Source organism: Meles meles, chromosome 14, assembly GCF_922984935.1.
Source record: "Meles meles chromosome 14, mMelMel3.1 paternal haplotype, whole genome shotgun sequence".
In the NCBI taxonomy this organism is placed as follows: domain Eukaryota; kingdom Metazoa; phylum Chordata; class Mammalia; order Carnivora; family Mustelidae; genus Meles; species Meles meles.
This window is the reverse complement of record NC_060079.1, coordinates 11,356,575-11,369,714: the sequence shown is the minus strand read 5'-3', so window position 1 is coordinate 11,369,714 and position 13,140 is coordinate 11,356,575. Positions and strand designations below refer to the sequence as shown.

The following is a 13,140-nucleotide window of genomic DNA, read 5'->3' as shown; positions in this document are numbered from 1 at the left end:
CCAAGGTCAAGATCATTAGCACAACTGTTACCTCATACAGTTAACTCTTTTGTTTTTTTGTGGTGAGAATGCTTAGGATCTAGTCTCAGCAACTTTCAAATATATAATACCATTATTAATAACTATTAGATTCTCAGAACTTATTTTTCTTACAACTGATAATTTTTACCTTTTGGCCTGCATCTTCCCATTTTGCCCCCATCCCCAGTGTCTAGCAACCACCATTCTCTTTGTTTTTATGAAATTGACATCCCCCCACCCCACTTAGATTCCACATATAAGTGAGATCATACAATATTTTCTTTCTCTGTATGGCTTATTTCACTTAGCATAATGCCAGCCAGGTTTATCTATATTGTCAAAAATGGCAGAATTTCTCTCTTTTTTATGGATAAAATATTCCGGTGTGTGTGTTAGAGAGAGAGAGAGAGAGAGTGTGTGTGTGTGTGTGTGTGTGTGTATCACCTTTTCTTTATCCATTCATCTGTTCATGGACACTGAGGTTGCTTCCATATCTTGGAATTTTCATATTACTTCCTATTATTTCATATTATTGTAAATAATGCTACAGTGAACATGGGAGTGCAGATATCTCTCGGAGAGTCTGTTTTCCTTTCCTTTAGATATATATCCAGAAGTAGAATTGTTAAATCGTATGATAGTTCTATTTTTCATTTCTTGAGGAACACCCCTACTTTTTCCTTAGTGGTTGTGCCAGTTTACATTCCCACCAAAAGATCACAGGGATCCCTTTTTTCCACATGTTCACCAGCATTTTTCATCTTATCTCTTGTCTTTTTGATAATAGCCATTCTAATAGGCATGAGGTGATACCTTGCTGTGGTTTTGATTTGTATTTCCCAACTAAAGATGTTGACCACCTTTTCATGTACTTGTTTGTCATATGTATGTTTTCTTTAGAAAAATATTTGTTCAGATTTTTTGTCCATTTTTAAATTGAGTTATTTGTTTTGTTTTGTTTTGTTTGCTCTTGTTGTTTGAATTCCATAAATATTTGGATATTAACCTCTCATCAAACATGTGGTTGCAAATATCTTCCATAGGATAACTTTTCATTTTGTTGACACTTTTCCTCTGCTGTGCAGAAGCATTTTAGTTTGATGTAGAATGCCTTTTTTCTTTGTGTTGTCTTAAGTTTAAGACATAAAACTTACATCTTTAATCCTTTTGAGTTTTGTGTATGGTGTAAGATAGGGGTTCAGTTTCTCCAACACCATTTCCGGAATATTCCCATTGTATATTCTTGGCTCCTACATCCTAAATAATTGATCATATACACATGAGTGTCTGTTTTATGCCACTAACATACTGTTTCGATTAGTGCTATAGCTTTGTACTATAGCTTGAAATCAGGAAGTGTAATGTCCTCACCTTTGTCCTTAGTTCTCAATATTGTTTTGGCTATTCAGGATCTTTTGTGGTTCCATGCAAATTTTAAGATAGTTTTTTCTACTTTGGACAAAATATCATTGGATTTTGATAGAGATTTGATTACATCTACAGATCATTTTGGGTAACATGTACATTTTCACAATATTAAATTCTTCCAATCCATGAGCATGGAATATCTTTCCATTTATTTGGGTCTTCTTCAATATTTTTCATCAGTGTCTTGTAAGTTTTCAGTGTACAGGTCTTTCACCTCCTTGGTTAAATTTACCAGTTAAATGAATTAGTTAAATTTAATTTAAAGAGTATTTTATTATTTTTATGGTGTTGTAAATGGGATTATTTTCTTAATTTCTCTTTGAGGAACAGTTCATTGCTAAAATATAAAAATGCAACATTTTTGTTTGTTTGTTTGTTTTTAAAGTAGGCTCCACATCCAGCCTAGACTCCAATGTGGGGCTTAGAACTCATGACCCTGAAATCAAGAACTGAGCTGAGATCAAGAGATACTGAACTGACTGAGCCATCCAGGCACCCCTGCAACTAGTTTTTGTATATTGATTTTGCATCTGGCAATTTTGCTAAATTCATTAGTTACTTCTAGCAATTTTTTGGTGGAGTCTTCAGGGCTTTCTATATAATATCATATCAATATTTCTTCCTTTCTAATTTGGATACCTTTCTTCTTCTTGCCTAATTACTATGGTTAGAATTTTCAGTACTAAGTTGAATGGAAATAACAAGAGTGGTCATCCTTATCTTGTTCGTGATCTTAAAGGAAAGGCTTTTAACTTTTCATCATTGAGTACGAGATTAGCTCTGGACTTGCCAAACATGGCCTTTATTTTTTTTTTATTTTTTTTTTTTGCACTGTTTCCCTTTTTATTTATTTTTTTTTCAGCGTAACAGTATTCATTCTTTTTGCACAACACCCAGTGCTCCATGCAAAACGTGCCCTCCCCATCACCCACCACCTGTTCCCCCAACCTCCCACCCCTGACCCTTCAAAACCCTCAGGTTGTTTTTCAGAGTCCATAGTCTCTTATGGTTCGCCTCCCCTCCCCAATGTCCATAGCCCCCTCCCCCTCTCCCAATCCCACCTCCCCCCAGCAACCCCCAGTTTGTTTTGTGAGATTAAGAGTCATTTATGGTTTGTCTCCCTCCCAATCCCATCTTGTTTCATTTATTCTTCTCCTATCCCCCTAACCCCCATGTTGCTTCTCCATGTCCTCATATCAGGGAGATCATATGATAGTTGTCTTTCTCCGATTGACTTATTTCACTAAGCATGATACGCTCTAGTTCCATCCACGTCGTCGCAAATGGCAAGATTTCATTTCTTTTGATGGCTGCATAGTATTCCATTGTGTATATATACCACATCTTCTTGATCCATTCATCTGTTGATGGACATCTAGGTTCTTTCCATAGTCTGGCTATTGTAGACATTGCTGCTATAAACATTCGGGTACACGTGCCCCTTCGGATCACTATGTTTGTATCTTTAGGGTAAATACCCAGTAGTGCAATTGCTGGGTCATAGGGTAGTTCTATTTTCAACATTTTGAGGAACCTCCATGCTGTTTTCCAGAGTGGTTGGACCAGCTTGCATTCCCACAAAAACAGACACATAGACCAGTGGAACAGAATAGAGAGCCCAGAAATCGACCCTCAACTCTATGGTCAACTCATCTTTGACAAAGCAGGAAAGAATGTCCAATGGAAAAAAGACAGCCTCTTCAATAAATGGTGCTGGGAAAATTGGACAGCCACATGCAGAAAAATGAAATTGGACCACTTCCTTACACCACACACGAGAATAGACTCCAAATGGATGAAGGACCTCAATGTGAGAAAGGAATCCATCAAAATCCTTGAGGAGAACGCAGGCAGCAACCTCTTCGACCTCAGCCGCAGCAACATCTTCCTAGGAACAACGGCAAAGGCAAGGGAAGCAAGGGCAAAAATGAACTATTGGGATTTCATCAAGATCAAAAGCTTTTGCACAGCAAAGGAAACAGTTAACAAAACCAAAAGACAGCTGACAGAATGGGAGAAGATATTTGCAAACGACATATCAGATAAAGGGCTAGTATCCAAAATCTATAAGGAACTTAGCAAACTCAACACCCAAAGAACAAACAATCCAATCAAGAAATGGGCAGAGGACATGAACAGACATTTCTGCAAAGAAGACATCCAGATGGCCAACAGACACATGAAAAAGTGCTCCACGTCACTCGGCATCAGGGAAATACAAATCAAAACCACAATGAGATATCACCTCACACCAGTCAGAATGGCTAAAATTAACAAGTCAGGAAATGACAGATGCTGGAGAGGATGTGGAGAAAGGGGAACCCTCCTCCACTGTTGGTGGGAATGCAAACATGGCCTTTATTATGTTGAGGTACCTTCCTTCCATAATTTGTTGAGAATTTTTAATCATGAATGAATTTTTCAAATGCTTCTTCAGCATCGACTGAAATAGTTTTATAATTTTTAATCCTTCATTATGTTAATGTGGCAGATCACATTTGCTGATTTGTGTATGTTGAAACATTTTTGCATTCCAGGGATTAATCTCACTTGATCTTGGTGTATGACCTTTTTAATATGCTCTTGAGTTCCATTTACTAGTATTCTGTTGATGATTTTTGCATCTAACATCATCAGGGATATTGGCCTATAATTTCATCTTCTTGTGGTTCCCATCTTCTTTTCCTTTTTTATTCAACTATAATTAACATAGCGTTATATTAGTTTCAGGTGTACAATGCTCATCATGATAAATGTACTCTTAATCCTTTCACCTATTTCACCCATCTCCCCCCACCCAATCACCTCCCTGCTGACAACCACCAGTTTGTGCTCTATATTTAAATCTGTATTTAAATTTTTAAATTTTTTAATTTAAATATTTAAATTTTGTCTCTTTTTAATTTGTTTATTTTATTTCTTAAATTCCACATATGAGTGAAATCATATGGCATTTTTCTTCTGACAGACGTGTTCCACTTTGCATGATATCCTCCAGGTTCACCTATGTCATTGCAAATGGAAGATTTTATTCTTTTTACAGCTGAGCAACATTCCACTGTATATATGTATATGTATATTATATGTATGATACTTTCTTTATCCATTTATCTATTGAGGGACCCTTGGGTTGCTTCCATATTTTAGCTATTATAAATAATGTTGCAATAAACATTTTCAAATCAGTGTTTTGTTGTTGCTGTTGCTGTTTTTTACAATTATCTGGTGCACTTTATCAATGGTGGGAATTTATGTGGATAACTGACAGTTTAACAAGTGTTTAATATTTAACAAAAAAGCCTTTATATATATTTACTTTACTTTGTCCATCCAGAGGAAGCTTTCAAAGATAGTACCTGTGGAAAAAAAACCTTTTTATATTATTCTATTTTATGTCCATGAAAACTTGAGAACTCAAGTTTATAGAGTTTGGCAATATTTTAAAGACATAGTTATCTCCTATTTTATTTTCTTTGGATAAATACCTAGTACTGGCGTTACTGGCCTATGGTAATTCTGTTTTTTTGTTTTTTGAGGCACCTCCATACTGTTTTCCACAGTAGCTGTAAGAGCTTCATTCCCACCAACAGTACACAAGGGTTCCTTTTTTCCCACATCCTCACTAACACTTGTTGTTTCTTGTATTTTAGGTTTTGGCCATTCTGACAGGTGTGAGGGTGATACCTCATTGTGGTTTTGGCTTGCATCTGCCTGATGATTAGTGACGTTGATCATCTTTTCATGTGTCTGTTGGTTACCTGTATAACTTCCTTTGAAAAATGCCTACTCAAGGCCTCTGCCCATTTTTTAGTTGGACTATTATTTGGTGTTGAGTTGTATAAGCTTTTTTTTAATATATTCTGGATATTAATCCTCACCATATATATCATTTGCCAATATCTTCTCCCATTCAGTGGGTTGTCTTTTAGCTTTACTGATGGTTTCTTCCACTGTACAAAGTTTTTCATTTTGGTATAGTCCCAAGAGTTCGATTTTGTAGTGTGCATCTTTAAAACCATACCATGTCACAGACAGGATGAAATTATTACTCCCATTTTCCACATGGAAAAACTAAAGTACAAGGTGATTTCATAACTTTTATTTTACAAAGTTAGGATTCACACTTAGAGCTTAGCTCTAAGTTCAAATTCTTTCTGTGGGACCAAAGCCAGCCTAAGCTGCTGTGAGGATGGGGAAACTCAATCTAATATCCTGGCTCTCTTCCAAGCATTGTGTGGCAATTACATCTATGCCTTGTCAATCTGTATGGGGCCACCACACGCAAAGCTTGCATTCTGGTGGGTATAGCATTGCTTAATGTCCTATTAAATGACTAAAGTTCAAACCCAGATCACTTCCATATCCTAAGTTTCTCTTTGCCCTCATCTATGTAGTACAACCCCACCTCCTGCTTTCTCAGTCCTTAGTTGAGGATATCACGCTAAAGCTCTAATGATCCCCTTTGGTTCAGCCCCCATACCTCTTTTTGGTGCTGAGCCCTTCCTTTTCTCTCAGGGCCAGAGAGGCACAAAGACTGGATAGGATCCTTGGAAGACACAAAACACTGGCCTCCACTATCTGATCACACTGGCCTTCCCTTGGACTAGAACCAAAGACATTATTTCCCAAAAATCAGGAGGCAGAATGAATAGAGTTCCTTCCAAAAGGAGAAATGCCCAATACATTTCTCTCCCTGTGAGGTTATTTTTAGTTCTTCAAGTGTCTCTGAATCCAAACATTTCAAGGAACTGCCCAAGCTCATAGTTTCAACATGTTCCAACTTTGACAAAATACATTACCTCATGCAGAAATAGATCCAACCAGTCCTAATTGTCTTGTGGACCCACAAAGCCAGCTCAGAAATAGGATCTTTATCAGTCCTGGCAGTGTCTAACGATGATTTCTAAGTACTGGTGGCTCACTCAGCAGGGTTTGGCTTTGTACTAGACGGATAATCAATGAAGAAATAGCCGAAACAATTGTCAGTGCAATATGACTTCCAAATGGAAAATAAAGATGAAACATTACAGAGAAATCTGAACCTTCAAGTAAGTACACATCACAAATCTACACAAGCATCCTCAAGAGCTTATCTGGCCTCAGCCTGGGTTTCAAAACAAACTTCCTGCCAAAATTTTCAAAGAATCCTATTATAGGAAGAAAAAAATTCTTATAAAGGATCAAGTAGGAAAAAGAGTCATCCGGCTTTTAACAGCTGCTTTATAAACTGTTCTTATCCAAAAGATACACATGTAGGAAAATTAAAACGCTAAATCCCGCCATGAGTCATAGAGAAGTGAAAAGGGTAAATCATGACCTCAGGTATCTCTGAAGCCAGTGGGCAAAGGGGAAGGCGAAGGTAACAACTTCAACCCCTAATGGCCAAGACCAGGAGTGAGAGAGAGACGGTTCTGCATGGACTCCATCTGTATGGGTAATGAGAAATCATCTGACAACGAGGAGAGCTCCTCTCTATACATAATCCTTTTTATTATGCTCAAGGATATGGCATTATACATTCTGACTTGCCCCAGCATTCATTTATTCAATATAAATTGAGTTGTGGGACAGGAATGTGGAGGGACGTGGCTCCTGCCTGTAGACAGCTGTCGGAGCAGAGGAGATTCAAAAAAACAAAAAGGGTACAATGCAGCATGTGCCTGCTAGGAGAGGCTGAATCAGTGAGCCCTCTCCCAGGGAACAGAACCAGTAGAAAATGAACACATGTCTACATGTGTGTTCATGCATACATACATTTTCATATAAGTGCATATATCTATGTCTACATATACACATACACACAGAGATACACACAGACATACAGAGAGAGAGATTTATTTCCAGGAACTGACTGACACAATCATGGGCTGGCAAGTCCAAAATCCCTACTGCAGGCCTGTAGGGCAGAAACTCTGAGGCAGGAGTCCACGTTGTAGCCTTGGGGCAGAACTTCTTCTTCCTCAGGGAACCCTCAGTTTTGTTCTTATGGCTAGTGAAATGATTTGATGAGGCCCATCCAGATTTTAGGGGATAATCTCCTTTCCCTTAAGTCAACCGATTATAGATGTTAACCACATCTATAAAATACGTCCACCGTAACACCTGGAGCAGTGTTTGAGGGACTCACTCGTACCTAGTCATGTTGATGCAGAAACCTACCACAGGGTGGGGGGGGGGGGGAGTCTGGGGAGCTACAGGAGAATAAGGATGAACTCTCACACTTGAACTGGTGTGTGTGTTGGGAGGGGATGTAAAATCAAGTAAGGCTTGTCTGAAGGAAGAGCTATTGGAGACTGAGAGGTTGGAAAGCAAGTAAAGAAGTGGTGTGGGAAGGGCCAACTGCTAAGGTCATAGGCAGGAAGCAAGGGGGCATGTGAATGGGACCCCCATGGGCCCAGAGCCAGCCCCAGAGGCAGAAAAGTGAAGGTGTTGAAGCTGAGCACCACAGCGTTGAAGATGGATTGAGAACTATGTGCCAGGCACCACTCAGTGTAGTTTACATGCATTCTTTCTTTGACTCATAATATAGGAGGGAGGTACGCTACTAACCACATTTTGCTGATGAGAAGCTGGTGTACAGAGAGGCCAGATAATTCCAGAGGTCACATAGCATCTAAGCATATAGGTAGAATCCTAACCCAGGCCTTCTAATTAAGAAAGACTCGCTGGGTCATAGAAGGAACTAGGTACAGATGGAGAAAGTACTTTAGATTTGGACAGAAACAGGAAAAAAACAGCTAAAGATGAATACACAGAGAGGTGGAGAGCAGTCAGAGAGGCTTTCCAGAGAGTGGTGGAGGCTTGGGGTAGTCACTGTGGCTAAAATGGGATGAGGGAGGAAAGGAGGAGAACTACAGCCACAGATAAGCATAGAGAGCAAAGATTTCAGAGGCCGGCCCCTTCCTGGTGTGCCCATAGGTGGGAGATGTTAGTGTGGAATTGAAATTTACTGGAATCACATAGGCAAGGAACCGAGAGACAGGGGCTGCATGGATCGACTACATGGGCTCCTAGGAAAGGGCAGAATTTAGGTTGAGGAAGTCCCAGTGCTAAGACTTCCCACCAACCCAACTTTGGGCATTTGGAGAGAGAGAGAGAGAGAGAAAAAAAAAGCAAGTGTCAAAATCAGTCACATTCTTAACTATACTCCCCCCTCCCCTGCCCCATTCTGCTCTAGATACCTTCATTTAAATACAGTGAAGACTGTAGTCACAGCAAAACACACAGCTCTTGCTCTGAAAGGAAAAAGAATCCCCTTTCTTATTTAGGTATCCCTTTGCCAATCCAGTTGAGGGACGTCAATGTTGTACATTTCCCACAGGCTCTATTTTTGTGGCTCACAGGCATTAGTAAGGGAAAGTTCGCTCATTTTAGTCTATTCTGTTGCTCTGCACAGGAAGTACAATGAGTAATCTAAGTACTGCCCCCCCCCCCAAGCTTAACCAAAAAGAAGCCCTCTGGATTTAAAAATCCATGCTTAAAGAAGGTTTGCCATTTAGTGGCTTTATTTCGCTGGGTGATTTTAGAGCTTCCCATATAAAGCTAATAGTCCTCATAGTGTCAGTTCCCATGTTACCTCCAGTCTCCTGAAAGACCTAGTGTGCTTTAGCAGAGAAAACAAAACATGGGGGCAACCTCATGAAACACTCTTCTCGTAGAAACAGCATAGCACTGTTCTCAACAATCCAAGTGTTTGTATTTTTAAATAGAGTAGGTAAAAATGAAAACATTTAGATTCAACACTTCTTCTAGCACCTTAAGAGCTATAAAATTAATGTCAGATTTGTTCTTCTTGTCAGCAGTGATAAGTTGCTTGGCAACCCCAAGTGTTTCTTGGGTTGAGATGCAAACTACTGGAACAGCTACTCATGTTTAAACCAATGAAGCTGCTCAAGAAGCTGAATGAGATGCTTATCACAGACCCACATCTCATATTAAACAGAATATTTATCCGTTAAGATGCTCCCACTATTAGATGTAATAACGATGCCCCATTGACCCTACAAGCTCTTCCAAAGTCATCAAAATAACATACTGGCCCAGCTGATCAAGTTTTCTACTTCCTCAGTAGCTACTACATCACTGGCTCTCCCCAGATCATTTTGTTAATTGTGGTAAAATACACATAAAATTTACCATCTTGACCATATTTTAAGGGCGCTGTTCAGCAGTATTAAATATATGCACATTGTTGTGCGACCATCACCATCATCCATGCGCAGAACTCTTCTCATCTTGCAAAACTGAAATGCTGTATCCCTTCAACAACAACTCCCCCAACCTCCTCCCCCACCCCCTGGCAGCCACCACTCTACTTTCTGTCTCCATGAATTTGACTACTCTAAGTACTTCATATATGTGGAATCACACAGTATCTGTCCTTTTTTTTTTTTGGTCTGGCTTTCATTTAGTATTTCCTCAAGATTCACCCATGTTGTAGCATATTGCAGAACTTCCTTCCTTCTGAAGGCTGAAAAATATTTCACTGTATGTATATGCAACATTTTGTGCATCTCTTCCATCATCAATGGACATTTGAGTTGCTTCCACTTTTTGGGTGCTATGAATAATGGTACTCTGAGCAGAAATATGCAAATATACAAGTATCTGCATACAAGTATACAAATATACAAATATCTGCTTTCAGTTCTCTGGGATATATACCTAGAACTGGAATTACTGGATTATAGGGTTATTCTGTTATTATGGGGGGAACTGCCATATTGTTTTCAATACTGGCTGCACAATTTGACATTCCTACCAGCAAAGCAATCTTTCCATATCCTCACCAACACTTCTTTTCTGTTTATTTTTTTTTAAAGTAGCCATCCTAATGGGCGGAAGGTGGCTACTGGATTTTATGTAACCTTTTTCTTTTCCTTTCTCTACCTCTGCAGGCACTGCACTCTATTTTAAGAATTCACATTAAATGGAATATCTATCCCCTCCTCCACTAATCTATGACCTCCTCAATCACAGGAACCAAGTCACATTTATTCTAAATACCCCTCACTCAAAACAGAAAGCCAACAATATGACTGGTTCTGAAATAAAAATTTCCTGAATATCTCCCCCATTGCTTATTACCAGTGGAACATAGTTTTCAAATATAAATTCACAGGATATTGAGAAAGATCTTGAATTCCAGGCTAAGATGCTTACTCCATCAATAAGTACAAACAATTATTGTTATTTCTGCAAGAGGTTGCTATAATCAAACCATTGTGACCAGAGCACCTAAAGTCAAGGAGTCTAATTACCTGGCTATGCAGTCACATCTCAGGTGGGGGCAGTGTGTGTCTGGATGTGGATGGCAGCTTAGGGAATGAAGCAGAAGCATCCAGGGGAGAACCAGGACTGTGCTCTGAGAAACTACAGTTTTATTCTGGAGGGGAAACGTCCAGTTTAACATAGAGGGTCTCAATTTCTGATTCAAAATATTTTTTTCCTATTTTTAGTCTGTGAATATTAAAAGTAGAAATAATAATTTGGGAATTTAATAAACGATTAAACCTCAAAGTGAGAAGAAACAATGGAAATTGAAATTAAGTACGTGATGTATCACAATGCAGTTAAAAATCCATGAAAAACAAGAACATAGAATTGGTAAATGATACAAACAAGAAACAATCATTAAATATTAAGTACAGTGAAAGGAAATGAAAAAGATACTCATTAGAGAAACAAAATCAATGAATGCTGATTATAAACTTAAATGTTTCAAGTATTGATAGAATATTAACATAAAATAGACATTAAACAACTGAGCCATATGAGAATCAAAGATAAGCAAATAGGTCAGAAATGATCATTTTGATCCTTAACCACGGTTTTTAAAAATTACTTCCAACTTTTAAACATTTACTTAGCACCTAGAATACAGCAGGGATGGAATGACCCACTGGGGACACGGCCGAGCCAGTGACTGGGAAGCTCATAGTCCAGTCAGAGGACCATCAAGTACTGGCCACAAAAGCTCCATGTGATCAAATCCCTGTGACAGAGCTTAAAGGGACTAATGGAAAGAAACGACGATATGAGTGAGGAGGTGAATTTGTTTTATCTCAACAAAGTGTCATCATTTAATTTCTTTTCTCTGTTTCTGATGGTTAGGCAGATGGAAGTTTCAACTCCTATCAGCACCTCTAAGAGATCATTAAAGAGCTGTGTTTAGAGCCTGATTCTTTACTAAATTACCTCTCTCCCTTCTTCAGCTAGGCACCGAGATTAATAGAAGTGGAAATCTATGAAGTGGATTCTAGACATTATAAAAACATGATGTCTTGTTTCAATGAACAGATGCCGCTGAGACGGGAAATAGAAGGAAGCTAGATCTTTCCAAAGTAGCTACAAATATGGATGTGAAAATTATGTCTTGCACTAAATAACAGGAAAACATATTCTCAGTTTAGTGATCAGCAAGTGAGAGGAAATGTGGCCGTAGGCAGTGACAACCCAGAAGGGTGAAGGCCGACCTAGACACCCTTCCTCACTAACTACTCTCCCCGTTCCACCAATCCAAAGACCACTGTCCTCTAAGACAAAGATAGCTCAGTGCCTTCTGCCTCCAAAAAGCCTCAACTGCTTAGCTAGGATAGTTGCCACGTACTATTGAGTCCTTGCCCCCACAAGGCAAGGCCCCTTGTGGGGGCAAGGACGCAATTCAGGAGAAACTGTGGCATTAAATGAGTACAAATTTCTGCTCAGAATATATTTGTACAATTTAGTCATATTTGCACTACAATTTATAGCTTCTGGCCCCCAAAGAGCCCCCAGTTCATGCTGTCCTTCCCACAGCATGATGGAGAATGAGGTCAAGGGCAGGTTTGTGGAGTGGGGTCTTCTCCATGGAACTTCTGTGCTGTCTCCATGCTGTTGTATTAGCAGGAACTACACCATGTGTGGATTTATGATTATTACTACAGTTCTTTATAAAATTTCCCATATTTACCTATATGTCATGCCTGTACAAAATCAATCTATATATAATTCCTTACCTAAAATTCATTTTATACAAGCAAGTCTTTTCTTAAAAAAAAAAAATAATGCAACATAAATACAATCTCTTTAATACCTAGCCCTCAACTACATGTATTTCTGCCCCATTGCTCAAGGACCCAGCACAGGATGAAAGCAGTATTTAATATTTCTCAATATTTCTAGAGTATTTTTTTTTTCATCTGAGAGCAATCAGAGACATTTTCAGGGATCATGCCTGACAATATCTGTCAAACCTGTACTGAGGTAGTTTTCTTAGGGATAAGTGCTAGTTATTTCTTATCGATGTCTCATAAAATATCTATATTGTTACCTCTTGAAAAGTAATAAGGAATTATGGGGAATTTTATCGTCACTGAAATAATATTCCCTTGAGAAATAGAGAATGATGGAAAAACCTCAAATACTCTTACTTTTCCTTAGGGAAGTGATGTGGCATTTTGTTCCATGCACCGTCTGTTCCAGAAGACGACATAACTTATAAAAGAGGCTTTTATCAAAGTCTTCTCGGAACATACGCAGCTTCTGCTTTTTTCTTGCTAAATTAATTATTTTATACAGCCTTCTTTCATCTTTTAATTTTTCAGAATGTTGTAGAGATTATTTCTGCCTCACTTTGATCTCTGCTGCCAGAAGCACCTGAATTCTATCATAGAAGGAATTATAATGCACAGCAGGCCCCTGGGGGGCATC

At 38.7% G+C, this 13,140-nt stretch overlaps 1 protein-coding gene across 2 annotated transcripts in view; it reads right to left on the bottom strand.

The window, feature by feature from the left end:
• Positions 1 to 13,140, bottom strand: part of MTUS2 (microtubule associated scaffold protein 2) — a 610,477-nt gene that overhangs the window by 304,632 nt on the left and 292,705 nt on the right. The window lies entirely within an intron of this gene.